We start from the raw sequence: 27,889 nt of genomic DNA on the forward strand, positions 1-27,889 counted from the left end.
TTGTTTTCTTATAAAACCCTCCACTTTAAACACCATCACACTGCAGCTTAGGATTACAACATGCAAATTTGTGGAGGCTAGAAACGTTCCCTCCATAGCATAGTGACAGCAAATATTGTGTGTCCTGTATAGAATATGGACTTTGGATTAAAAAAATAACAAATTTGGATGGGACCTGAATACAAAAGACTTTAAAACTTAACACTGTATTTTATTTCAAATAAAGAGCCATATTTTTCATTCTTGAACATAAGGAAATGATGAATTCATTATGATGTTTAACGAATGTTAGTTTAAAACTAGTTTGAAAGATATTTTAGGGTTTGGAGGGCCAGTTATTGAAGCAAAACCTGGAAAACTGTTATAACAATCAAAATGTGAGGCAATGGATACCTGTATTTGAGTGATAGCAGAAAGGAGGATAGTCTGGGCTTGAACTTGGAAGACATTCTAAAGACTTAACAAAGTTTTGAAATTCTTTGTTGAAGTTTTACTGCCTGGGTAATTGTTTTCTTTTTCTGTTGAGTCAGTCCAAAAAAGGATGCAGAATAAGAAGATGGCCTTTATTAAATAAGGAAGATTATTGAACCATCTAAGTAACAGTGCTATTATTTCTTATTGCTCTAACTATGCAAGTGAGCTTTGTTTTATTTCCTGAATAAATGATGATGGACAGAACTTATTCTGATGCATGAGAAATAGTATTCAGTATAATTTTGTAGTTGTTTCTTTTAGCACTTCTTTAGTTAAGCAACAATAAAATGCTCTCTGAAGACATATTAAATTGTTTGAGAAAATAATGATTGTCTTCAACAAAATCTCCTCCTTTCAACTTACGGTTTTAATTTGTTTACATTGTTTAAGTCTCAGAACTTAAGGAACATAATCAACTTGGTATTGGAAAAAAACAGAAATATTCTAAAACATCTGTTTTCAAAAGTTAATTTGACTGCCTGACTTCAGGATCTACTACAAAACCACAGTCATCAAGACAGTATGGTACTGGCACAAGGACAGAAATATAGATCAATCGAACAAAATAGAAAGCCCAGAGATAAATCCATGCACCTATGGACACCTTATCTTTGACAAAGGAGGTAAGAATATACAATAGAGAAAAGGCAATCTCTTTAACAAGCGGTGCTGGGAAAACTGGTCAACCACCTGTAAAAGATTGAAATTAGAACACTTTCTAACACTATACACAAAAATAAACTCAAACGGATTAAAGATCTAAATGTAAGACCAGAAACTATACAACTCCTAGAGGAGAACATAGGCAAAACACACTCTGACATAAATCACAACAGGATCCCCTATGACCCACCTCCAAGAATATTGGAAATAAAAGCAAAAATAAACAAATGGGACCTAATAAAATTAAAAGCTTCTGCACAACAAAGGAAACTATAAGAAAGGTGAAAAGACAGTCTTCAGAATGGGATTGACAAAGAATTAATCTCAAAAATATACAAACAACTCCTGCAGCTCAATTCCAGAAAAATAAATGACCAAATCAAAAAATGGGCCAAAGAACTAAATAGATATTTCTCCTAAGAAGACATGCAGATGGCTAATAAACACATGAAAAGATGCTCCACATCACTCATTATCAGAGAAATGCAAATCAAAACCACAATGAGGTACCATTTCATGCCATTCAGAATGGCTGCGATGCAAAAGTCTACAAGCAATAAATGCTGGAGAGGCTGTGGAGAAAAGGGAACCCTCTTACACTGTTGGTGGGAATGCAAACTAGTACAGCCACTATGGAGAACAGTGTGAAAATTCCTTAAAAAACTGGAAATAGAATTGCCATCAGATCAGATGAGATCAGTCACTCAGGCGTGTCCGACTCTTTGAGACCCCAGAATCGCAGCATGCCAGGCCTCCCTCTCCATCACCAACACCCGGAGTTCACTCAGATTCACGTCCATCGAGTCAGTGATGCCATCCAGCCATCTCATCCTCTGTCGTCCCCTTCTTCTCTTGCCCCCAATCCCTCCCAGCATCAGAGTCTTTTACAATGAGTCAACTCTTCGCATGAGGTAGCCAAAGTACTGGACTTTCAGCTTTAGCATCTTTCCTTCCAAAGAAATCCCAGGGCTGATCTCCTTCAGAATGGACTGGTTGGATCTCCTTGCAGTCCAAGGGACTCTCAAGAGTCTTCTCCAACACCACAGTTCAAAAGCATCAATTCTTTGGTGCTCAGCCTTCTTTACAGTCCAACTCTCACATCCATACATGACACAGGAAAAACCATAGCCTTGACTAGACGAACCTTTGTTGGCAAAGTAATGTCTCTGCTTTTGAATATGCTATTTAGGTTGGTCATAACTTACCTTCCAAGGAGTAAGCGTCTTTTAATTTCATGGCTGCAGTCACCATCTGCAGTGATTTTTGAGCCCAGAAAAATAAAGTCTGACACTGTTTCCACTGTTTCCCCATCTATTTCCCATGAAGTGATGGGACCGGATGCCATGATCTTCGTTTTCTGAATGTTGAGCTTTAAGCCAACTTTTTCACTCTCCACTTTCACTTTCATCAACAGGCTTTTTAGTTCCTCTTCACTTTCTGCCATAAGGGTGGTGTCATCTGCATATCTGAGGTTATTGATATTTCTCCCATACTGCCATATGACCCAGCAATCCCACTACTGGGCATACACACCGAGGAAACCAGAATTGAAAGAGACACGTGTATCCCAATGTTAATTGCAGCACTGTTTATAACAGCCAGGACATGGAAGCAACCTAGATGTCCATCAGCAGACGAATGGATAAGAAAGCTGTGGTACATATACATAATGGAGTATTACTCAGCCTTTAAAAAGAATACATTTGAATCAGTTCTAATGAGGTGGATGAAACTAGAGCCTATTATACAGAGTGAAGTATGCCAGAAAGATAAACAATACAGTATACTAATGCATATATGTGGAATTTAGAAAGATGCTGACAATAACCCTGTATGCGAGACAGCAAAAGAGACACAGATGTATAGAACAGTCTTATGGACTCTGTGGGAGAGGGCAAGGGTGGGATAATTTGGGAGAATGGCATTGAAACATGTATAATATCATATGTGAAACAAATCACTAGTCCAGGTTTGATGCATGATACAGGATGCTCGGCGGCTGTGACTGGCACACTAAGTGTGGCAGACAGGAGCTACCCCACGTCCGAGGTCAGGGGCAGTGGCCGAGAGTGCCAGGCTGCGATGGTGCAGGAATGGCCAAGAGGAGTTACCCAAGTCCGAGGTCAGAGGCGGAGGCCGGGAGGAGCTACCCCACGGCCACACACCTGAGGCCAGGGGTGGTGGATGGGAGGAGCTACCCTACACCCGAGGTCAGGGGTGGCGGCCAGGAGGACCAACCCCATGCCCAAGGCCAGGGGCAGTGGCCTGGAGCACCAACTCCAGTGGCTGCGCAAGCGCAGGAGGGCCTAAGAGAAGCTATTCCACGTTGAAGGTCAGGAAGGCGGCAGTGAGGAACTACCCCTCGTCAAGGTAAGGAGCAGCGGCTGCCATTTGCTGGAACAGCTGTGAAGAGATACCCCATGCCCAAGGTAAGAGAAACCCAAGTAAGATGGTAGGTGTTTCAAGAGGGCATCAGAGGATAGACACACTGAAACTATACTCACAGAAAACTAGTCAATCTAATCACACTAGGACCACAACCTTGTCTAACTCAATGAAACTAAGCCATGCCTTTGGGGCCACCCAAGACAGGCGGGTCATGGTGGAGAGGTCTGACAGAATGTGGTCCACTGGAGAAGGGAATGGCAAACCACTTTAGTATTCTTGCCTTGAGAACCCCATGAACAGTATGAAAAGGCTAAATGTCAGGATACTGAAAGAGGAACTCCCCAGGTCAGTAGGGGCCCAATATGCTACTGGAGATCAGTGGAGAAATAACTCCAGAAAGAATGAAGGGATGGAGCCAAAGCAAAAACAATACCCAGCTGTGGATGTGATTGGTGATAAAAGTAAGGTACGATGCTGTAAAGAGCAATATTGCAGAGGAACCTGGAAAGTCAGGTCCATGAATCAAGGCAAATTGCAAGGGGTCAAACAAGAGATGGCAAGAGTGGATGTGGACATTCTAGGAATCAGCGAACTAAAAGGGACTGGAATGGGTGAATTTAACTCAGATGACCATTATATCTACTACTGCGGGCAGGAATCCCTCAGAAAAAATGGAGTAGCCATCATGGTCAACAAAAGAGTCTGAAATGCAGTACTTGGATGCAATCTCAAAAACGACAGAATGATCTCTGTTCGTTTCCAAGGCAAACCATTCAATATCACAGTAATCCAAGTCTATGCCCCAATCAGGATGCTGAAGTAGCTGAAGTTGAATGGTTCTATGAAGACCTACAAGACTTTTTAGAACTAACACCCAAAAAAGATGTAATTTTCATTATAGGGGACTGGAATGCAAAAGTAGGAAGTCAAGAAACACCTGGAGTAACAGGCAAATTTGGCCTTGGTATACGGAATGAAGCAGGGCAAAGGCTAATACAGTTTTGCCAAGAAAATGCACTGGTCATAGCAAGCACCCTCTTCCAAAAACATAAGAGAAGACTGTACACATGGACATCACCAGATGGTCAACACTGAAATCAGATTGATTATGTTCTTTGCAGCCAAAGATGGAGAAGCTCTATACAGTCAACCAAAACAAGACCAGGAGCTGACTGTGGCTCAGATCATGAACTCCTTATTACCAAATTCAGACTGAAATTGAAGAAAGTAGGGAAAAACACTAGACCATTCAGGTATGACCTAAATCAAATCCCTTGTGATTGTACAGTGGAAGTGAGAAATAGATTTAAGGGCCTAGATCTGATAGATAGAGTGCCTGATGAACTATGGACTGAGGTTGCTGACTTTGTGCAGGAGACAGGATCGAGACCATCCCCATGCAAAAGAAATGCAAAAAAACAAAATCGCTCTCATGGGAGGGCTCCAACTAGCTGTGAAAAGAAGAGAAGCAAAAAGCAAAGTAGAAAAGGAAAAATATAAGCATCTGAATTCAGAGTTTCAAAGAATAGCAAAAGATAAGAAAGCCTTCCTCAGCGAAAAATGCAAAGAAATAGAGGAAAACAACAGTATGGGAAAGTCTAGAGATCTCTTCAAGAAAATTACAGATACCAAGGGACATTTCCTGCAAAGATGGGCTCGATAAAGGACAGAAATGGTATGGAACTAACAGAAGCAGAAGATATTAAGAAGAGGTGGCAAGAATACACAGAAGAACTGTACAAAAAGATCATCACAACCCAGATCATCACGATGGTGTGATCACTCACCTAGAGCCAAACATCCTGGAATGTGAAGTCAAGTGGGCCTTAGAAAGCATCACTATGAACAAAGCTAGTGGAGGTGATGGAATTCCAGTTGAGTTATTTCAAATCCTGAAAGATGATGATGTGAAAGTGCTGCACTCAATATGCTAGCAAATATGGAAAACTCAGCAGTGGCCACAGGACTAGAAAATGTCAGTTTTCATTCCAATCCCAAAGAAAGGCAATGCCAAAGAATGCTCAAACTACCGCACAATTGCACTCATCTCACATGCTAGTAAAGTAATGCTCCAAATTCTCCAAGCCAGGCTTCAGCAATACGTGAACCATGAACTTGCAGATGTTCAAGCTGGTTTTAGAAAAGGCAGAGGAACCAGAGATCAAATTGCTGACATCCACTGGATCATCGAAAAAGCAAGAGAGTTCCAGAAAAACATCTATTTCTGCTTTATTGATTATGCCAAAGCCTTTGACTGTATGGATCACAATAAACTGTGGAAAATTCTGAAAAAGATGGGAATACCAGACCACCTGACCTGCCTCTTGAGAAATCTGTATGCAGATCAGGAAGCAACAGTTAAAACTGGACATGGAACAATAGACTGGTTCCAAATAGGAAAAGGAGTACATCAAGGCTGTATATTATCACCCTTCTTATTTACCTTATATTCAGAGTACATCATGAGAAATGCTGGACTGGAAGAAGCACAAGCTGGAATCAAGATTGCTGGGAAAAATATCAATAACTTCGGATATGCAGATGACACCACCCTTATGGCAGAAAGTGAAGAGGAACTAAAAAGCCTCTTGATGAAGGTGAAAGAGGAGAGTTAAAAAAATTGGCTTAAAACTCAACATTCAGAAAACGAGGATCATGGCATCCGGTCCCATCACTTCATGGGAAATAGATGGGGAAACAATGGAAACAGTGTCAGACTTTATTTTGGGGGGCTCCAAAATCACTGCAGATGGTGACTGCAGCCATGAAATTAAAAGACGCTTACTCCTTGGAAGGAAAGTTTTGACCAACCTAGATAGCACATTCAAAAGCAGAGACATTACTTTGCCAACAAAGGTCCATCTAGTGAAGGTTATGGTTTTTCCTATGATCATGTATGGATGCAAGAGTCGGACTGTGAAAAACGCTGAGTACCAAATAATTGATGGTTTTGAACTGTGGTGTTGGAGAAGACTCTTGAGAGTCCCTTGGACTGCAAGGAGTTCCAACCAGTCCATTCTGAAGGGGATCAGCCCTGGGATTTCTTTGGAGGGATGATGCTGAAGCTGAAACTCCAGTACTTTGGCCACCTCATGTGAAAAGTTGACTCATTGGAAAAGACTCTGATGCTGGGAGGGACTGGGGACAGGAGGAGAAGGGGACGACAGAGGCTGAGATGGCTGGATGGCACCACTGACTCGATGGATGTGAGTCTGAGTGAACACGGGAGTTAGTGATGGAGAGGGAGGCCTGGCATGCTGCGATTCATGGGATTGGGAAGAGTTGGACACAATTGAGTGACGCAACTGAACTGAACTAACAGGATGCTCAGGGCTGGTGCCCTGGGATGATAAGGGAAGGGAATTGGGAGTTGGGTTCAGGATCGGGAACACTTGTACACCTCTGGCGGATTCACGTTCATGTATTGCAAAACTAATACAATATTATAAAGTAATTAGCCTCTAATTTAAATAAATAAATTTATATTTAAAAAAAGTTAGGTTTGAAAACCATGACTAAACTATTCTGATATGTGCTACCCTGAGTGATTTTCTTATCCTTTCTCTTTCAATTTATTGAATTATGTGTTCTTTTAGGTTAAGGACTGAGTTATCCAATATTAAAATTTCTGAACTTCTGTAGCATTATTCCTAGCATATATTTCCTGAAAATCAGTCATGTAAGAGTCACTAAATCAAAATAATAATAAGCTACTCATGATCATCAAAGTCATTCAAATATTTTGATGTATTGCAACAAAACAGTGCTCAAAGATGATTCTAAACATCTGTGAGTAATATGACCTACATAACCTTGTGTTTGCTGTCAATTTCCTAGTCCAGTTTCTTACTGTTCATTTGTAGATTTCTTTGACTCAGTTAACAAAAGACTTTGCAATATGTCACAGGTTCCAATGTCTTTTGCATCTTTTTTTTTTAATATTAGTTTTTAAAATTTTATTTATTTTAATTTAGATATTTAATACATTTTGAGTTTATTTTTGTGTATGGTGTTAGAAAGTGTTCTAGTTTCATTCTTTTCAAGTGGTTGACCAGTTTTCCCAGCACCACTTGTTATAAAGATTGTCTTTTCTCCATTGTATATTCTTGCCTCCTTTGTCAAAGATAAGGTGTCCATAGGTGCCTGGATTTATCTCTGGGCTTTCTATTTTGTTCCATTGATCTATATTTCTGTCTTTGTGCCAGTACCATACTGTCTTGATGACTGTGGTTTTGTAGTAGAGCCTGAAGTCAGGCAGGTTGATTCATCCAGTTCCATTCTTCTTTCTCAAGATTGTTTTTTTGCCTAGATGTATTTTTTGTCTAGATGCATTCCTACTTACTCTTTTTTTTTTTTTTCTTTCTTTTTATTTTATTTTTTAACTTTACAATATTGTATTGAAGCTATGGTTTAGGGGAGGATATGTGTATGTGAGTGTTGCAAATATATGAGAAATGTCTGTAACTTTCCTCAATTATTCTGTGAACCTTAAAATACTCTTTAAAAAGTCTTAATAATAATAATTCAAGGATTCCCCAAATGTCCAGTAGTTAGCACTTGGTGCTTTCACTGCTGAGGGCCTTGATTCAATTCTTGGTCAGATAGCTAAGATCCCACAAGTTGTGCAGTGGGGCTAAAAATAATCAGCATAAATGACATATTATCTCCCCAAATAAACTGATCTCAAGATTTTTGTGCTTATTGTACAATTATCCACTGTTGCACAGATAACACTATGGCAATTGTGTGTTTTATTAAATAAAGGAATAATTTACTGAATAATTAGAATTTACCATGGTATTTTCCTTTCTTCAGCTTAAATTGAGTGGAAATATATATATATATATATATATATATATATATATATATATATGTTTTATAAAGATATCATTCCCTTTTTGTGATACTTCACCTCAGGCATTTAGAAGTGTTAACTAACTATAGACATATCATCAATAAGAAGAGAAGAAGGGAAACTTTAGAAGGATAAGAAGTAAGACTTAAGCTATTCAACCCACTTTTTAAACAGAGATGGTTTTGTGGATCATGCGGTAGATCGCCAATTTGATTCACAGTTTCTGAATTTAAAACAATTTTATTGAAGTGTAGTTTATTTACAATACTGTGCTAGTTTTAGATTCTTTGCTAATTTATATAAAACACAATTTGTTATGATTTATAATCATGTCAAAGGAAAAATATGAAAAAATGAGAGATGATATACATTAAAAAAAATGTAGTGTACACTTAGGTGTTCTTGACGTCATTTGGCTTTTTAAAGAGATTGGAAAAGGCAATGAGTAAGGATATTTTTAGTGAGAAACTTGAATAGACTGCAGGTATATTTCCTTAGTTTTGCTATCTAGAAGATGGAACTGTCAAAATAATCTCTCACTATGTCAGACTTTAGAAGCTAAATTATTAATTCAACCACATTTTCTCTCACATCATTTATACAAAAGAAGTCAATTAAGTGGAATATTAAAAGCTGATGAATCAAACACTGGCATAAAATAGCAATTAGAAAATAATCAGTTAATGAAGTAAAATGACAATTGAAAAGTCATCTAATGACAGTAATAGAACTAGTGCATTAACAAGAAGTGACACTGAAAAATAGAAATGCCAAATACAACAGTTATGATGACTAAAACTGTATTAGAAAGATTCATACAGATAATTAAGTTAAAACACTCCAGTGCTTAGGATATCTTTCTGGTATTGTAACAACAAAAAAAAAACCTTAAATTTAGTCTGCTTTAGATATGACCTCCAAGTAAATACTCTCACACTTATAAAGCTATCCTCTGAACACTGTTGAAACTAGATAATGCAGTTTAAAAAATACTCATACCTAAATTTCATGAATATTAATATGTAAGATGCATATACATAGGCATAAGGAAAGGGCTCTTTCTTTCTTACAGGGCTTGCATTAATGGAAAAAGCCCTGACCACCATCAAATGGCTCAGAATGAGGGATAAAGCTGGTGTGTTGCTAGTTTGAAGTGAGGAATGTTAGGATGAATTGAAGTGATTAAATTTCCAGGATTTCTCCCTTCCCAAAAGACTCTCTGTAATATGTACAGGTTCTCTGTACATATGACAAAATTCTAAATGAGTTATCACCTCATCATCAGTTGTTGTTCAATTACTAAGTCATATCTGACACTTTACAACGCTATGGACTGCAGCAGGGAGGATTCCATATCCTTCACTATCTCCCGGGGTTTGCACAAATTCCTGTCCATTGAGTTGGTTATGTCATCCAACTATCTCATCCTCTGTCACACCTTCCCCTCTGCCCTCAATCTTTCCCAGCATCAGAGTATTTTCCAATGAGTAGACTCTTTGCAACAGGTGGCCAAAGTATTGGAGCTTCAGCTTCATTCCTTCCAATGAATATTCAGGATTAATTTTCTTTAGGGTTGACTGATTTGATCACCCTGCAGTCCAAGGGACGCTCTAGAGTCTTCTCCAGCACCACAATTCAAAAACATCAATTCTTTGGCACTCAGCCTTTTATACAGTCCAACTTGCACATCTGTACATGACTAGTGGAAAAACCTTAGTTTTCAAAATGCAGAACTTTGTCAGAAAAATAATGTCTCTGATTTTTAATAAGCTGTCTAGGTTTGTCATAGTTTTCCTTCCAAGGAGCAAGTGTCTTTTAATTTCATGGCTGCAGGTGGCACTTTTGGAAAATAACTCTCCTGCCAACACAGGAAACATAGGCTATGTAGTTTAGATCTTTGGTTGGGAAGATTCCATGGAGGAGGGCATGGCAATCCACACCAGTATTCTTGATTAGAGAATACCATGAACTGAGGAGCCTTGTGAGTTAAGGTCTGTAGGTTCTAAAAAAGTTGGACATGACTGAATCCACCTAGTATGTACTCACAGAAGTAGGGTTGCTTGATGATATAGTAATCACGTTTTTCTTTGTGGAGGAAGGCTTCCCTGGTGGCTCAGATGCTAAAGAATCTGCTTGCAATGAAAGAGACCCAGGTTTGATCCCTGAGTTGGGAAGATCCCCTTGAGAAGGGAATACTACCCACTCTAGTATTCTTGCCTCAAGAATTCCATGGACAGAGGAGCCTAGAGGGCTACAGTCCATGAGGTTGCAAAGAGTCAGACATGACGGAGTGATTAAGATTTTCAGCATCAGTAATTAGTCTCAAATCTAAGAAAATCCTGTGAAAAAGTAAACAATGAAAAATGTAACTAATACACTTTTAGACATTAAATGACATTTATGGTATTGGTACAGACTGTTTTTACAAAGATAATTTATTTTTTAAACTTTATTGGAGTATTTTATTTAAAACTTTGTGTTAGTTTCAGATGTAAAGTCAAAATGAATCAGTTATACACATACAGATGTCTACTCATTCTTAGATTCTTTTCTCATATTGGTCATTCCAAATATTGAATAAAGTTCCAGTGCTATGCAGTAGGTCCTTAACTATTATACATAAAATTTATAGCTTTTAATTTGTTGATAGAATAAAGTGTCCATTTGTAATCCATCTACTTCCAGACTGGAAAAAAAGAAGTCAAAGTTACTATTTTTTTAATACTGAAATATTTATGAATAATTGTCTCCTCCTCTTGGAACATTTTGAATGTTCATGTAATATTTTATTGATTCGGGTCATTTTTTGGTGAAAAGGATGAGATCTAGATTAAGTTATTTATAGTTTGAATAGAATTTGATCTGATGATTCTGCTATCAATTTCTCCTTATTTAAAAGACTTTCATCATTAGCTATGTCTCTATTTAAAGTGCTGACATGTAATATCACTATGTAGCATGAAGTAACTGCCCTATTACTATGATTCCTGATTATACACACAACATATGAAATCAAAGTTCATTATTTTTTTTCCTCACATGATATATAATGGAATCAGTTTGAGCTAAAAACCATGGCTTATTTCAGAGGAATTGAAAATTAATGAATAACTATAGGACTCAACCCTCATGAGACAGGGTAAGAAAAACAAGTCAAATTATAAAATTGCTCTTAAGTTAAATAGTGCACAGCTTATGAACCAATACATGTCACCCGTGGAAAATATTATCCCTTGGAAATGTCTTCAGGTTTCTTCCTACATGGATTATATACATCCTGATATATTTGATACTCTCTCCCCCTTTCTCTTTTTCATAAAGTTTTTTTTTTTTAAACCTGGTTCATGGATTTTTTAAAAATTATTCTTTAGATATGAATATTCATCTTCCTTTATAGCCATTTTATCTGGCTTTGCCCTATAAAAATTAGTAATGAAAAATATTGGTTTTAGAAAAACCTTGCTTGTAAATGTTATTAAATATACAAATGTAAAGCAAACCCATTAATTAAAACTTATGGTGCCAACTCAAATGTGTATGCTTGTGCATACTAAGTTGCTTCAGTCGTGTCCAACTCTGTGTGACCCCATGAACTGTAGCCCTCCAGGCTTCTCTGTCCATGGGATTCTCCAACCAAGAATAGTAAGTAACCGTTAATTTTCTTGCTATAATAAGCACTTAAATAAAATAACTTATGTCCACATTGGGCTTCCCTAGTCACTCAACTGGTAAAGATTCCACCCACAATCAGAACACCCCGATTCGATTCCTGGGTCTGGAAGACCCACTTGAGAGGGGATAGGCTACCCACTCCAGCACTCTTGGGCTTCCCTGGTGGCTCAGACAGTAAAGAATCTGCCTGCAACGTGGGAGACCTGGGTTTGATCCGTGGGTTGGGAAGATCCCACTCAATTATTCTGGCCTGGAGAATCCATAGACAGAAGAGCTTGGGGGGCTATAGTCCATGGGTCTTAAAGACTGAGCCACTTTCATTTTCATGTTCACATTATAGTCAAGGTAATTCTAGTGTTGTGGGACCTACTTCTTTCATAAGGATTACTTTTCATTTAATTTGAAAATGTACTCAGAGGTGAAGAGGGAGAATGTTCTTCCTCTGTGCCTAGGATGTTAATATCTATTATGGCAACTGCCATAGAATGGGAAAAGTAGTACCTTCTCCATCATGAATGCTTAGGGTGTTTTTGTACTAATAGAAATTTTTAAATTAGTCCATCATGTATGTTTCTATGAATGTTTTAAAACACTTATGGTTGTGTAATGCCAATTTATAAAACAAAGAAGCAGATATCTGAGAAAAGTTATCCTAAACCAAAAAATTACAATCCTTTAAATTTTTAAGGTTTTCCAAATTTCCTGATGGAGTATTTACCACTAGAATTAAAAACAACCATTGCTATGTTTAAATATCCAAGATAGATTTTCTCTCCCTTTTTTTTCCCTTATAGTTTTATAATTGACAGGCACCTAAATATATATATTATATATATATATATATGGAAACAGAGTACGTTTATATATATATATATGTTATATATATATGTTCCATATACATATAAATATGGAAACAGAGTATGTTTCCATATTTCCTTTTCCTACCAGCTTGCTCTATAAGTACACAGATCTGACTGTACTATTATTTTATCTGATGTTATATGAAAATTAATTTACAGATGAAGGAATATATAAAATAATGTTTTAAGTGTAGATCCACCTAATCAAGGGCATACATGATATATTCTTGAAACATGAGTTGAGCAGATCTTGTTTCTTTGTGTGTCTTAAAAACATGAATAAGTATTTCCCATAAATATGTTGCATAAAAAGCTGCTATTACAAGTGTCAAAGGCAAAATTATGAAATAGCAATATCTGTCACCATTTGCATATTTTATGATGTGCTATTGTTCACTAAATTCCAATTTCTTGTTATTTTTATATATTTTCTACTCCAACTAAGGTTCTCTGTAAGGGTTTGTTCTCTGGATTTGGTTTTAAATCATTCACCTCCACATATGCATAAACACAGAACATATCTTTGAAACAAAATCTTGTTTATATGTCAATTGATAGGTAATTTAAAAGCAGAACTATTATGGTTGAAATACTGAAAAGGCCCCTGAGTCATCTTACCATGAATCATGCATTATAAGGTATGTTTTAGCTGAAAGTTACTATATTTAAAATTTTGTTTTCAACTGAATAGTCTACGCTTCTATCTTAAGACACTAGAAGAGCAAACTGAACATATATAAAAGGAAAATAATAAAATTTGCACTGAAATTATGAAGTAGGTAATATTAAAACAGACAACTTCAACAAAAACACAAATATTTCTTTGTAAAAACTGACAACATAGACATATTTGAGCTAGACTTCACTTTCACTTTTCACTTTCATGTATTGGAGAAGGAAATGGCACTCCACTCCAGTGTTCTTGCCTGGAGAATCCTAGGGACAGGGGAGCCTGGTGGGCTGCTGTCTATAGGGTCGCACAGAGTCGGACACAACTGAAGCAACTTAGCAGCAGCAGCAGTAGCAGCAGCAGCTAAAGATTAAAAAAAAAAAAAAAAAAGAAACAATTTAAATTACAAAAATAAAAAAAATAAGAGTAAACATCATCACCAATCTCACAGAAATGAAAATGATTTTAAGGGATTGTTATGAACAAGTACACACTAATAAATTAGATAATTAGATTAGGTGAAATGCACAAAGAAAGATAGCATTAAGTCATGTCGAACTCTTGGGATCTCATAAACGGTAGCCTGCCAGACTCCTCTGTCCATGGGATTCTCCAGGAAAGAATAATGGACTGGTTTGCCATTTCCTTCTCCAGGGGAACTTCTCAATCCAGGAACTGAACCCAGGTCTCCCACATTGAGGGCAGATATTTTAATGACTAAGCTACGTGGGAAACAGGGAAATGCACAAGTTGATAGAAAATCAAAAGGGCCACATATGGCTAAATAAGAAATGAAAAATTTGAATAGATATTTCCTAGTAAAGGGGCTTCCCAGGTGGCGCTAGCGGTTAAGAATCTGCCTGCCAATGCAAGTGGAGAAGGAGATGGCAACCTATTCCAGTATTCTTGCCTGGAGAATCCCGTGGACACAGGAGCCTGCTGGGCTGCTCTCCATGAGGTCGCACAGTTGGACATGACTGAAACGACTTAGCAGCAGCAGCAGCAGTCAGTGCAGCAGACAGAAGAAATGTAAGTTCTATTCCTGGGTTGGGGAGATACCCTGGAGGAGGAAATGGCAACCCACTCCAGTATTCTTGCCTGGAGAATTCCATGGACAGAGAAGTCTAGTAGGCTACAGTCCATGGGGTCACAAAGAGGCAGATACATCTGAATACACACACACACACACAAGTAAAAAAGCTGCTTACAAAGAAAATGCCAGGACCAAGTTAGTGTGGCATGGGCATAGGGGGAGAGAGAGAGAGAGATCAGTAGAATAGAATTGAAAATACAAAAGTAAACCACTGCACCTGTGGTGGCTTGCAAATATGCCCAGTTTAAATTATTTTCAACAAATATGACACTGAGAAAACTGAATACCCAAATGTAAATGAATGATTCCCCTACCCCACATCTTGTGTGTGTTAGTCGCTCAGTCAAGTCTAACTCTATGTGACACCATGGACTGTAGCCCACAATGGGATTCTCCAGGCAAGAATACTGGAGTGAGTTGCCATGCCCTCCTCCAAGGGACCCTACCCCCAGGCATTGAACCCAGGTCTCCTGCATTGCAGGAGAACACTTTACCATCTGAGCCACAACACCTTACATAGAAATTAATTGAAGATGCATTACAAACCTAAATTTAAGATCTAAATCTACAAAATCTTGGAATACATAGACAATAGTTTCTTAGTTCTCCCAGCAAAATTTCATGTTACCAAAAAAAGAGATATATTTGACTTCATCACAACTGAAAACTTTTGTGTTGCATATACTAACATCAATAAAGTGAGAATACAACCACTGACTGCAAGAAAATATTTGCAAATCACAAATGTGATAAGGGACTTGTTTTCAGAATATATAATGAATTATTAAAACTCAGCAAAAAAAGACAAATGAAAACAAATAACCAAAATAATGGATGAAGATTATGAATATACACTTGGATAAAGGAGAGATAAAAATCTCCAATAAACAGAAAACAAGAATCTCAACATCTTTTCCAACCAGGAAAATGAAAATTTAAAATGTGTTTTAAAATGTTCTACCACTTGAATTGTGGTAATAGTTGCATTGTCCTGTGAGGATACTAAAAATAACATTGAATAATACACTTGAATGAATGAATTTTATGATGTTTGAATAATATCTCAATAAATGATCCATGTGAGAAAGCATATTTTAAATTTTAAAAAACAAATTAATCTCCAGTAATTAGACAAAGTGATTTTTTCCTAAACAACAGAGTAACAGAGATGAAATAAGAAAATTACAATGAAAATGCAAATATATTAATTTTATTGTTGTTTAGTCACTAAGTCATGTCTGACTCTTCTGCAACCCCATGGACTCTAGCCCTCCAGGCTCCTCTGTCTATGGAATTTCACAGGCAAGAATATTGGAGTGGGTTTCCATTTCCTTCTCCAGGGGATCTTCCTGACTCAAGGACTGATCCTATATTTCCTGCATTGGCAGGCAGATTCTTTATCACTGAACCACCAGGGAAGCCCATAAATAAATTAATATAAAGCTTAATTTGTTATTGTATCTCATAATGATCAGTGTTTTCATGTATTTCTTAAGTTCATAACATTTTTAACTATAAATATTTTGCTACCATATTTTTTTTAGCATTTTCTAAGTATCATATTAACCTGTTAAATACTAACTTTTCTAAAAATAATTATTATCTGGATGTTAAATTTTAATATTAATGTAATTATTAATAAGTTACCTAGATAAGAAAGAATTAGGGTAAAATAAAATGCAATTTGAACCTAAACACATTGAGATAATCTGACCCAGATATTGGTCATAGGTGTCCCTTATCCATATCATTTTGACTCAAAATTTATGAATATATAAACATGTGTATCACACATTTATTAAAATTATATAGAAATTATGATTTGTAAAACTAGAAAATGTGAATGCTAAATGAAGATTAAACTATCATAATAATATTCTTATTGATTGGTAATTATATATTATCCTTTATAAGAAACAGTATTATGAGCTAATCAGCCTATGACACAGTATATGCTTTGTCATTTTACCTCAGAACTGTCTTCTGTCTTCAATTTTTTTAATTCTAGTTCTGTATGCTTTCTTGAGCCATCTTCTGAAAATTTAGGATTTCTCTATTTTTCTGTTCATATTATAATAATTTCTTTGCAGTGGACCTGTAATTTGGATAGACAAAGAAAATTACAAGAAAAAATATTTGTGATATTTTCCTATTAAAAAGGTAACCTCTCTACGTTCTACTTTTCCTAAGTTAGTAACGTAATGAACATGTAATGTCCTACAGTTCTACATATTACTATAATAAAATGAAGGTCAATTTGTGCCATTAATTTTATTTTCATTTTGGTTAATTTAAATTTTAAGGATACTAATAAAAATAGGCTTTCAAATGTCAATTTGGGGAGTAACAGTAAAGATATTTAGTTGAAATCATAGCTTCAAATTAAAGTAATTCTATAGTCTAATGCTATAAAGAGCAATATTGCATAGGAACCTGAATGCTAGGTCCACGAATCAAGGCAAATTGGAAGCGGTCAAACAGGAGATAGCAAGATTGAATGTTAACGTTCTAGGAATCAGGAAACTAAAATGGACTGGAATGGGGAATTTAACTCAGATGACCATTATATCTGCTACTGTGGGCAAGAATCCCTTAGAAGCAATGGAGTAGCCATCGTAGTCAACAAAAGAGTCTGAAATGCAGTACTTGGATGCAAACTCAAAAAAGACAGAATGATCTCTGTTCATTTCCACAGCAAACCATTCAATATCATGGTGATCCAAAACCATACCCCAACCAGTAATGCAGAAGAAGGTGAAGTTGAGCGGTTCCAAGAAGATCTACAAGAACTTTGGAACTGACACCCAAAAAAGATGTCCTTTTAATCATAGCAGGCTGGAATGCAAAAAGTAGGAAGTCAAGAAACACCTGGAGTAACAGGCAAGTTTGGCCTTGGAGTACAGAATGAAGCAGGACAAAGGCTAATAGTTTTGCCAAGAGAAAACACTGGTCATATCAAACATCCTTTTCCAACAACACAAGAGAAGACTCTACACATGAACTTCACCGTATGGTCAAAACTGAAATCAGATTGATTATATTCTTTGCAGTCAAAGATGAAAAAGCTCTATTCAGTCAGCAAAAACAAGACAGGGTGCTGAGTGTGGCTCAGATCATGAACTTCTTATGCCAAATTCAGACTTAAATTGAAGAAAGTAGAGAAAATCACTAGACCATTCAGGTAAGACCTAAATCAAATCCCTTTTGATTATGCAGTGGAAGTGAGAAATGGATTTAAGGGACTAGATATGATAGACAGAATGCCTGATAAACTATGGATGAAGGTTCATGACATTGTACAGGAGACAGGGAGCAAGACCAATGCCAAGAAAAGAAATGCAAAAAGGCAAAATGGCTGTCTGATGAGGCCTTATGAATAACTGTGAAAAGAAAAGTGAAAAGCAAAGGAGAAAAGGAAAGATATACCCATTTGAATGCAGAGTTCCATAGAATAACAAGGAGAGATAATAAAGCATTCCTCAGTGACAAATGCAAAGAAATAGAGGAAAACAATATAATGGGAAAGTCTAGAGATCTCTTCAAGAAAATTAGAGATACCCAGGGAAAATTTCATGCAAAGATATGCTCAGTAAAGGACAGAAATGGTATGGGCCTAACAGAAACAGAAGATATTAAGAAGAGGTGGCAAGGATACACAGAAGAACTATACAAAAAAAGATCTTCATGACCCAATTAATTATGATGGCATGACCACTCACCTAGAGACAAACATCCTGGAATGTGAAGTCAAGTGGGCCTTAGGAAGCATCACTACAAGTAAAGCTAGTGGAGGTGACAGAATTCCAGTTGAGCTATTTCAAATCCTAAAAGATGATGCTGTGAAAGTGCTGCACTGAATATGTCAGCAAATTTGGAAAACTCAGCAGTGGCCACAGGACTGGAAAATACCAGTTTTCATTCCAATTCCTAAGAAAGGCAATGCCAAAGAATGCTAAAACTATTGCAGAATTGCATTCATCTCACACACTAGTAAAGTAATGCTCAGAGTACTCCATGCCAAACTTGAACAATACATGAGCCGTGAACTTTCAGATGTTCAAGCTGGTTTTAGAAAAGGCAGAGGAACCAGAGATCAAATTGCCAACATCTGCTGGATCATGGAAAAAGCAAGAGAGTCCCAGAAAAACATCTATTTCTGCTTTATTGACTACGCCAAAGCCTTTGACTGTATGGATCACAATAAATTGTGGAAAATTCTGAAAGAGATGGGAATACCAGACCACCTGAAGTGCGTCTTGAGAAATCTGTATGCAGGTCAGGAAGCAACAGTTAGAACTGGACATGGAACGACAGGCTGATTCCAAATAGGAAAAGGAGTATGTCAAGGCTGTATATTGTCACCCTGCTTACTTAACTTATATGTAGAGTATATCATGAGAAATGTTGGGCTTGATGAAGCACAAGCTGGAATTAAGATTGCTGGGAGAAATATCAATAACCTCAGATATGCAAATGACACCACCCTTATGGCAGAAAGTGAAGAAGAACTAAACAACCTCTTGATGAAAGAGAAAGAGGAGTGTGAAAAAGTTGGCTTAAAGCTCAATATGATCATGATCAACAAAGATCATGGCATGGGGTCCCATCACTTCATGGCAAATAGATGGAGAAACAGTGGCAGACTTTATTTATGGGGGGCTCCCACATCACTGCAGATGGTGACTGCAGCCGTGAAATGAAAAGACACTTACTCCTTGGAAGAAAAGTTATGGCCAACCTAGACAGCATATTAAAAAGCAGAGATATTACTTTGCCAACAAAGGTCCATCTAGTCAAGGCTATGGTTTTTCCACTAGTCACGTTTGGATATGAGAGTTGGACTATAAAGAAAGCTGAGTGCTGAAGTATTGATGCTTTTGATCTGTGGTGTTGGAGAAGACTCTTAAGAGTCCTTTGAACTGCAAGGAGATCCAACCAGTCCATCCTAAAGGAAATCAGTCCTGAATGTATATTGGAAGGACTGACCTTGAAGCTGAAAATCCAATACTTTGGCCACCTACTGCCAAGAGCTGACTCATTGGAAAAGACCCTGATGCTGAGAAAGATTGAAGGCTGGAGGAGAAGGGGACGACAGAAGATGAGATGTTGGATGGCATCACCGACTCAATGGACATGAGTTTGAGTGAACTCCGGTAGTTGGGGATGGACAGCGAGGGCTGGCGTGCTCGGTCCATGGGGTCACAAAGAGTCCACACGACTGAGCGACTGAAATGAACTGTACTGATAGTGAGTGGATATAGTGTCAACAAATATATGTAATTGTGAATACTGTACAACTGGCAAATAAACACCAGCATTTCAGAATTTATATTTGAATGCTGTTTAAAAAGGTGATACCTTTATCTTTCAATAGCAACAGATGTTTATACAGATTACCTCAAGTAATTTGCTTTGAGTATCATCTTAAAAATGTATATGATACATGTATTTCTTTCTATAAACATAAATCAAAGTTGACTTCATCTTTCTGATACTTACTTGTTACCATGAAATTATTATCTCTTGTTATAAGGAAATAGGTAAAATACAAATTTAATTCAAGGTGGCATTGCCAAAATCTTTAGTAGCCAGAGAAATTAGGATTCAAACTTTAAAGATTTAGTTGGAAAATTGACATCTCTAAGCATATTTTTATGCTTCTAGTTATTAATGATTATTTATAACATTAGTTACTATGTGTAACCCAGAACATTGTACCTTTATAAATTTACCCACTGCTCAATGGAAACATCATGGAAACATATTAGTCAGATGGCAATTTTTCTTTGTAGCTTATACATCCTTTTATACAAATATTTTATGTTTATTTCTAGTTGGAAGGACATATGTTCAATTCAGTCGCTCAGTCGTGTCTGAGTCTTTGCGACCCCATGAATCGCAGCACGCCAGGCCTCCCTGTACATCACCAACTCCCGGAGTTCACTCAAACTCACGTCCATCTAGTCGGTGATGCTATCCAGCCACTCATCTTCTGTTGTCCCCTTCTCCTCCTGCCTCCAATCCCTACCAGTATCAGAATCTTTTCCAATGAGTCAACTCTTCGCATGAGGTGGCCAAAGTACTGGAGTTTCGCCTTCAGCATCATTCCTTTCAAAGAACACCCAGGGCTGATCTCTTCTAGAATGGACTGGTTGAATCTCCTTGCAGTCCAAGGGACTCTCAAGAGTCTTCTCCAACACCACAGTTCAAAAGCATCAATTAGCATAAAAAGACATAATCACCATTGTGAAATCACTTAAATTTTTTCTGAAAACATTTTATTTTGCATATATTGTTGCCTATTGTTATTGCTGTTTAGTTACTAATTCATGTCTGATTCTTTTGCAATCCCTTGGACTGTAACCCGCCAGGGTTACATGGTTACATGGATTTCTCAAGCAAGAATACTGGAGTGAGTTGCCATTTCCTTCTCTAAAGGATCTTCCCAGCCTAAGAATTGAACCTGCATCTCCTGCATTCTTTAACAGTGAGTCACCAGTGAAGCCCATGTTGTTGCCTAATCTCTAAGGAATCTAGATGAGTTACATCAATGTTTATGTTGCTAATAGATACTTAATCCGTCCTGAGGTGAACTTTGATGGTAATGTTTTATTTGTTTTATGTAAATTTAAGCTACAATATTCTAATTTTAGTTGTAATATAATCATAGAGGACTAATATTAATCTGTATTTAAATAATTTAATTTTTAATTAAATCATAACATTTAAATACTTCCTAATTTAAAAACAAAATAATTTATGGATTTTGCCAATTTTTTTACAATGTTGCCACAGCATTTCTTTTTATACTTTATATAATCTGGAATAAGGTTGTTTTACTGTTTGATTTAATGTATAGTTTAGTGTTTCATTTTCTAAATTAAAGGATCAAGAATATACAGTGGAGAAAAGACAGCCTCTTCAATGTTTGGTACTGTGAAAATTGGACAGCTACATGTAAAAGAATAAAATTACAATAGTTCCCTAACACCATACACAAAAATAAATTCAAAATGGATCAAAGACCTAAATGTCAGGCCAAATACTATAAAACTCTCAGAGGAAAACACAATCAGAAGACTCTCCGACATAAATTCCAGCAAGATCTTTTTGATCCACCACATGGAGTAATGAAAATAAAAGCAAAATTTAATAAATGGGACCTAATTAAGCTCAAAAGCATTTGCACAGCAAATGCAACCATAAACAAAACAAAAAAAAAACACATCCCTTTGACTGTGTGGATCACAACAAACTACCGAAAATACTTAAAGAGATGGGAACACCAGACTACCTTACCTGCCTCCTGAGAAATCTGTACACAGATCAAGAAGCAACAGTTAGAATCGGACATGGAACAACAGACTAGTTCAAATGTGGGAGAGGAGTATGTCAAGGCTGTATATCGTCACCCTACTTATTTAACTTACATGCAGTGTACATCATGCAAAATGCTCTGCTGGATGAAGCACAAGCTGAAATCAAGATTGCTGGGAGAAATATCATTAACTTCAGATATGCAGATGATACCACCCTTATGGCAGAAAGTGAAGAGGAACTAAAGAGCCTCTTGATGAAAGTGAAAGTAGAGAGTGAATAAGTTGGCTTAAAACTCAAGATTCAGAAAACAAAGATCATGTCATCCAGTCCCATCACTTCATGGCAAATAGATGGAGAAACAGTGGAAACAGTGACAGACTTTATTTCCTTGATCTCCAAAATCACTGCAGATGGTGACTGCAGCCATGAAATTAAAAGGTACTTGCTCCTTGGAAGAAAAGCTATGACCAAGCTAGACAGCATATTAAAAAGCAGAGATCATACTTTGCCAACATAGGTCTGTCTAGTCAAAGCTATGGTTTTTCCTGTAGTGATGTATGGATGTGAGAGTTGGACTATAAAGAAAGCTGAGAGCCAGAGAATTGGTGCTTTTGATCTGTGGTGTTAAGAGACTCTTGAGAATCCCTTGGACTGCAAGGAGATTCAACTAGTCCATCCTAAAGGAAATCAGTCCTGAATATTCATTGGAAGGACTGATGCCGAAGCTGAAGCCCCAAGGTGCCTGATGTGAAAAAGACCCTGATGCTGGGAAAGATTGAAGGCAGGAGGAGTAGGGGACAACAGAGGATGAGATGGTTGGATGATATCACTGACTAGATGGACATGAGTTTGAAGAAGCTCCAGGGTTTGGTGATGGACAGGAAAGCCTGGTGTGCTTCAGTCCATGAGGCAGCAAAGAGTTAGACATAACTGAGTGACTAAACTGGGTGAGAAAAGTCTGTTCTAGATAGCTACATACTATATAATTCCAACTAACATTCTGGAGAGGCAAGACTGCTGCAACCATAAGAAGATCAGTGTTTATAGGACAGGGAATGAATAGATTGAGAGCCAAAGATTCTTGGGGCAGTGAAAATGCTCTTAATGTTTTCATAATATCAGATGCATGTCTTTGTGTGCATGCTAAGTTGCTTCAGTTGTGTCCCACTCTTTGTGAGCCTATAAACTCTAATCCACCAGGCTCCTCTGTCTATGGGATTCACCAGGCAAGAATACTGGAGTGGATTGCCATGCCTTCCTCCAGGGGATCTTGTAATCCAAGAAATCTAACCCGCGTCTCTTACATCTCCTATGTTGTTAGGCAACATGTCTTTATGCATTTGTTCAAACCCATACAATGTATAAAACGAAGTGGGAATCCGAAAATAAATTCTGTATTTGGGCAATTATAATGTCTCATTGTGGGTTTATCCTTGATAACAAGTATACAATTTGGTGGGAAGTGTTGATAATAAGGGAGGCTATGCATAAGTGGGGGAGAAGGAAATGGCAACCCACTCCAGTGATCTTGCCTGGAGAATCCCATGGACAGAGGAACATGGCAGGCTACAGTCTGTGGGGTCGCAAGAGGCAGACACAACTTGGCGACTAAACTACTACTACTAAGATTCATATTGGAGAAGGAAGTGGCCACCAAATCCAATATTCTTGCCTGGAGAATTCCATGGACAAAGGAGCCTGGTGAGCTGCAGTCCATGGGGTAACAGAGAGTCAGACATGACTGAGTGACTAACAAACACACACATGCATAAGTGGGCATAGCAGATAAATTAAAAATCTCTGCTCCTATTTATTTTGTGGTGAACCTAAAACTTCTCTAAAAACAGTCGTAAAATCCACAAATATATATTCTATTGTATTGATAATTAAAACTGTTCAAAATTCCTTAAATGTATAAGTTGTCACTCACTTGCTTGCAATATTGTAGTTTAATAATACAAGAAAAATCTTTACACTTTTTATGAATATTTGATAACCATTATTTAATCTACCACAACTCTAAAAGAGAGTTGGGGAACTTCTTACAAAGAGAAAAATAGTTTTACTATACTCATTAATCTCCAGATATTTAGAAAACTAATTTAAAAAAAGATATCAACATATAAGTATGCATACAAATATTTATAGCAGCTTTATTCATAATCATCAAAATCTGGAAGCAACCATGATGCCTTTCAGTTGGTAAATGGATAAACAAACTATGTGTATCCATACAACCAAATAGCATTATTTATTAATATAAATAAGCTATCAAGCCACAAAAGGCATGATTGAATCTTAAATGTAGGTTGCTAAGTGAAGTATCACAGTCTAAAAGAGTTACATATTGTACAATTCCAATTTTATGATATTCTGAAAAAGCCAAAATATACAGATGTTAAACACATCATTAGTTTTCAAGGGTTCAGTGGAACAGGGTAAGTTTGATGAGTAGATGAAGCACAGGGGATTTTTTTACTATGGTGAAACTTTTCTGTATGATACTATAACTGTGGATACATGGCACCATGCCTTTGTCAAAACTCATTAAACTTTACAGCATAAAGAGTGAACTTTAATGCAGGAAAATTTAAAATATATCATTTAAGCTGTCTGGGGAATTCCAGAATAAAATGCAGAATATGACAAAACATCCTAACTGTATCAAAAATGTTTGAAAGAATCTCACTGAAAGGGGTCAGGGAAATCATGCTGACCTGAAAAAATTGGCTAATAAGTGGAGTCTATAAAATTAAAGTAAAAAATGAACCATATTATAGAGTAAGAGTAAGAGGCTAAAGTGATCCAACTGATAATGGATTAAAATCACAAACATTACTATGAAGCCGTGAATAGCTTAATATAGATATAGATGGTTGCATATAAAATATGTATCAGTTCAGTTGAGTCGCTCAGTCCTGTCTGACTCTTTGCAACCAAATGGACTGCAGCATGCCAGGCTTCCCTGTCCATAACCAACTCCTGGAGCTTGTTCAGACTCATGTCCATAGACTCAGTGATGCCATCCAACCATCCAAAATATGTATCCAATCAACCAAAATATGTATAGATATGTGTATACATACAAGTTATGTGTATGCCTTTATGCTCTTGCTATAGCAGAACTGATGCTTTTGAACTGAGAGACAACTGAGACTGAATTGAACTGATTAGATGCAATATCTGGAAACTATGTCAGTTTCTTTTTTGGGGGGAAGGTGGCATTTCTCAGGTCAGTCACTCTGTCGGTTCCAACTCCTGATCCCGTCAATTGTAGCATGTCAGGCTTCCCTGTCCATCACCAACTCCCGGAGCTTACTCAAACTCATGTCCATCGAGTCGCTGATGCCATCCAACCATCTAATCTTCTGTAGTCCCATTCTCATCCCAACTTCAATCTTTCCCAGCATCAGGGACTTTTCCAAGAAGTCAGTTGTTATCATCAAATGGCCAAAGTATTGAATCTTCAGCTTCAGCATCAGTCCTTTCAATCAATATTCAGTACTGATTTCTTTTAGGAGGGACAGATTGGATCTCCTCACAGTCCAAAGGACTCTCAAGAGTCTTCTCCAAACCCACAGTTCAAAAACCTTGTTTTTTAGCCACCACCATTCTGGACTCCTGTTTCCTATTCTAGTTTAGCCACTCAGTCGTGTCCAACTCTTTGCAACCCCATGAATTGCAGCATGCCAGGCCTCCCTGTCCCTCACAAACTCCCGGAGTTCACTCAGACTCATGTCCATCAAGCCAGTGATGCCATCCAGCCATCTCATCCTCTGTTGTCCCCTTCTCCTCCTGCCCCCAATCGCTCCCAGCATCAGAGTCTTTTCCAATGAGTCAACCCTTCGCATGAGGTGGCCAAAACACTGGAGTTTCAGCTTCAGCATCAGTCCTTCCAAAGAAATCCCAGGGCTGATCTCCTTCAGAATGGACTGGTTGGACCTCCTTGCACTCCAAGGGACTCTCAAGAGTCTTCTCCAACACCACAGTTCAAAAGCATAAATTCTTTGGCACTCAGCCTTCTTCACAGTCCAACTCTCACATCCATACATGACCACAGGAAAAACCATAGCTGTGACTAGACAGACCTTCGTTGGCGAAGTAATGTCTCTGCTTTTGAATATGCTATCTAGGTTGGTCATAACTTTCCTTCCAAGGAGTAAGCGTCTTTTAATTTCATGGCTGCAGTCACCATCTGCAGTAGTTTTGGAGCCCCCAAAAATAAAGTCTGACACTGTTTCTACTGTTTCCCCATATATTTCCCATAAAGTGATGGGACCAGATGCCATGATCTTAGTTTTCTGAATGTTGAGCTTTAAGCCAACTTTTTCACTCTCCTCTTTCTCTTTCATCAAGAGGCTTTTTAGTTCCTCTTCAATTTCTGCCATAAGGGTGGTGTCATCTGCATATCTGAGGTTATTGATATTTCTCCCAGCAATCTTGAGTCCAGCTTGTGTTTCTTCCAGTCCAGCGTTTCTCATGATGTACTCTGCATAGAAGTAAATAAGCAGGGTGATAATATACAGCCCTGACGTACTCCTTTTCCTATTTGGAACCAGTCTACGGTTCCATGTCCAGTTCTAACTGTTGCTTCCTGACCTGCATACAGATTTCTCAAAAAGCAGGTCAGGTGGTCTGGTATTCCCATCTCTTTCAGAATTTTCCACAGTTGATTGTGATCCACACAGTCAAAGGCTTTGGCATAGTCAATAAAGCAGAAATAGATGTCTTTCTGGAACTCTCTTGCTTTTTCCATGATCCAGCGGATATTGGCAATTTGATCTCTGGTTCCTCTGCCTTTTCTAAAACCAGCTTGAACATCAGGAAGTTCATGGTTCACGTATTGTTGAAGCCTGGTTTGGAGAATTTTGAGCATTACTTTACTAGTATGTGAGATGAGTGCAATTGTGTGGTAGTTTGAGCATTCTTTGGCATTGCCTTTCTTTGGGGTTGGAATGAAAACTGACCTTTTCCAGTCCTGTGGGAACTGCTGAGTTTTCCAAATTTGTTGAAATATTGAGTGCAGCACTTTCACAGCATCATTTTTCAGGATTTGAAATAGCTCAACTGGAATTCCATCACCTCCACTAGCTTTGTTCATAGTGATGCTTTCTAAGGTCCACTTGACTTCACATTCCAGGATGTCTGGCTCTACGTCAGTGATCATACCATCGTGATTATCTGGGTCATGTAAAATGTGTTTTGTACAGTTCTTCTGTGTATTCTTGCCACCTCTTCTTAATATCTTCTGCTTTTGTTTTATCCATACCATTTCTGTTCTTTATCGAGCCCATCTTTGCCTGAAATGTTCTCTTGGTATCTCTAATTTTCTTGAAAAGATCTCTAGTCTTTCCCATTCTGTTGTTTTCCTCTATTTCTTTGTATTGATCGTTGAGAAAGGCTTTCTTATCTCTTCTTAGTATTCTTTGGAAATCTGCAATCACATACTTATATCTTTCCTTTTTCCTTTGCTTTTAGCTTCTCTTCTTTTCACAGCTATTTGTAAGGCCTCCCCAGACAGCCATTTTGCTTTTTTGCATTTCTTTTCCCTGGGGATGATCTTGATCCCTGTCTCCTGTACAATGTCACGAACCTCATTCCATAGATCATCAGGCACTCTATCTATCAGATCTAGGCCCTTAAATCTATTTCGTACTTCCACTGTGCAATCATAAGGGATTTGATTTAGGTCATACCTGAATGGTCTAGTGATTTTCCCTACTTTCATCAATTTATGTCTGAATTTGGTAATAAGGAGTTCATGGTCTGAGCCACAGTCAGCTCCCTGTCTTGTTTGTGTTTACTCTATGAAGCTTCTCCATCTTTGGCTGCAAAGAACATAATCAGTCTGATTTCACTGTTGACCATCTGGTGATGTCCATGTGTAGAGTGTT

This window comes from Bos indicus x Bos taurus, chromosome 1, assembly GCF_003369695.1.
Source record: "Bos indicus x Bos taurus breed Angus x Brahman F1 hybrid chromosome 1, Bos_hybrid_MaternalHap_v2.0, whole genome shotgun sequence".
Taxonomy (NCBI): domain Eukaryota; kingdom Metazoa; phylum Chordata; class Mammalia; order Artiodactyla; family Bovidae; genus Bos; species Bos indicus x Bos taurus.